The sequence below is a fragment of the Ochotona curzoniae genome, unplaced genomic scaffold (assembly GCF_017591425.1).
Source record: "Ochotona curzoniae isolate NIBS_2020 unplaced genomic scaffold, NIBS_Ocur_1.0 scaffold_4683, whole genome shotgun sequence".
Lineage (NCBI taxonomy): Eukaryota > Metazoa > Chordata > Mammalia > Lagomorpha > Ochotonidae > Ochotona > Ochotona curzoniae.
The window spans coordinates 9,624,546-9,626,844 of NW_024467121.1; the positions used below are offsets into that span (position 1 = coordinate 9,624,546).

At 37.0% G+C, this 2,299-nt stretch overlaps 1 non-coding gene across 1 annotated transcript; it reads left to right on the top strand.

Annotated features, from left to right (window-relative positions):
- Positions 1-478: 478 nt before the first annotated feature.
- On the top strand, positions 479-639 carry LOC121148248. Its single transcript, XR_005882533.1, has one exon. It is a non-coding gene; the product is annotated as a U1 spliceosomal RNA (small nuclear RNA).
- Positions 640-2,299: the final 1,660 nt, after the last annotated feature.

Consider the following 2,299-nt stretch of genomic DNA (forward strand, 5'->3'; position numbering starts at 1 on the left):
GTCCTTGAGACCCATGGCAGAGCTGGAGAAAACTCTTGGCTCCTGGCTTTGTTGGAGCCATCTGGCAGTGAAGCAGTGGATGGAAGATTCATAATCTCTCTCTCTCTCTTTCCCACTTTCCCTCTCCCCCTCTCTCTTTCCTTCTGGATGTGTTTGTGTATCTCTCTCTTATATATATATATGTATATATATGCCTTTCAAATAAATAAATACACTTTAAAATTCTTATACAAAAATATAGAATACCATTTCTTTGTTAAAGCAACTTAAGTGTTGAGTGAAAAAGCCTAATGCAGAATGACACTATTGCTCAAAGTTCAAAACAGATACAATTAGTGCACTGAGTCAGACATCAGTATGTTGCTTTCCAGTGGGAATAAGAAGGGCTATGTAATTGAAAAGAATCCAATTGGATGTTTCCACATCTCAATCATTAATGGCTATAAGGATTTGCACAATCATTTAAAACCATTGCTTCTCACCTATCTGACAGGGGAGGTATCTTACCACTAGGTGGTTTTCCCAGGGTAAGGTTTATTCGGTTCACTCTGGATGTGCTGACCCCTGAGTTTTCCCCAAATGTGGAAAGCTCAGCTGCATAGTTTGTGGTAGTGGGGGACTGTGTCTGTACTCCACGCTGTAAGGAAAAAAAAAAGAAATCCATTCCTGAATACATTTCAGATCTGCGCTGTTTAGGTATATTAAACATTTCAGAATGAGATTAAAGAAGCATATTTTGAGAATAAATAGTTCATAACCAACCATTCCTATGACATACTCTAGACCCAAAAAGAAATGAAATGAAGAGACCTAAGGCCAATTGCCAGGAGTCTGACACAGATAAAGGACCATCTGTCAACCTTTCCCATTTCTCTCCAATTGCTCCAATTGCTAAATTCTTCTGTGTATCCCAAAACTAGAAGGACACAGTCCTTTCTGCTGCGGATCTCAAATTGTGCTCCCAAGGGTTATGAATTTCTGAAAACTAAACTATGGGTGTTCTGCAACCAAAATTACCCAATGCACACAAACGTTGATGGACAATCATTGGATATATCGTTTAAATATTCTTTACAAGCATTTATTTTGTTTATTTGAAAGACAGAGTTACAGAGAAAGGAGAATCTTCCAATGTCTGCTTCACTCAGATGACTGCAACAGCTTGGACTTGGTCAGGTTGAAGCCAGGAGACAGGAAACCTGTCTGGGTCTCCCATGTGGGTGGTAATGCTCCATGCACATGGACTGCTTCTCCTGCTTTATCTGGTGTATTAACTGCTGGCTGGTTTAGAAACTGAGATGCTAGGATCTGCATCGTGGTCCAGATTTAGGATACCACCAGTGCAGGTGATGGCTTAACTTACTGGATCACAAAGCTAGCCCTGATATTTTCCATATTTCATCTTTGTCTTGTGAAATTCAAATTTTATGATAGAGAAAAGCATAAATTGATATGATCAAGTAGAATTTAGAGTTTTACTGCTCTTGTTATCCAAGTTGATATATTAGTTACATATTAAAGATTGTAATATTAAGATGAAACACATAAACAGTTTCACAGTGCTTTTTAGACTTTATGAATGTCTAACTTTATTTAGGATATCATTTCTCTGGTACTTGTACAGTTTGAGAACTTCCTCCCAAGAAAATGACTGCATACTAAGAATTTTGAAGAACAACAATATCAACTATGTATTCTTGACCTAAAGCAAAAATAGTTTATTTCATTCCTTCGGCTGAGGATAAATGTCATAGTTAATGCCCAATCCTTTCCTGGTAAGAGAGGAGTGAAACATCCACTATGGCATTACTGTGGGGGATTTCTTCTTACAGATGCACGGAGGATGAGTGCAGTGAAAGACGAGAATGTCAAATGAAGCAACTTTTTCTTCTTTATTTTTTTTCAATATTCTGAAAAAAAAACTTGTTATTTTAGAACAGTTCAATACCAGTCTTCTTTCACAGACTGGGGAATGATATCAATTAAACTCAATTGTACTCATGTTTAATTCATTAGTATCCCTTATCCAAGATAGTTAGGACTCAAAGTGTTTCAGGATTTTTTCTTTAAGCCTGATTATTTTTGAAATTTATTTCGTGGACTGTCTCCAAGTCTAAGCATGACATTCAGCCACATTCCATTTCACACCATATAGACATTAACTGGATGCAATTGTATGTTACTTTTTATCGTTTGTAGTGTGGGACACAGTGCTATGATTTAATGAATATATACAGAATGTAACGATACAGCGGCTTACACTTCTGTGAAATTTTATACAGTGCTTGACTATGACTGC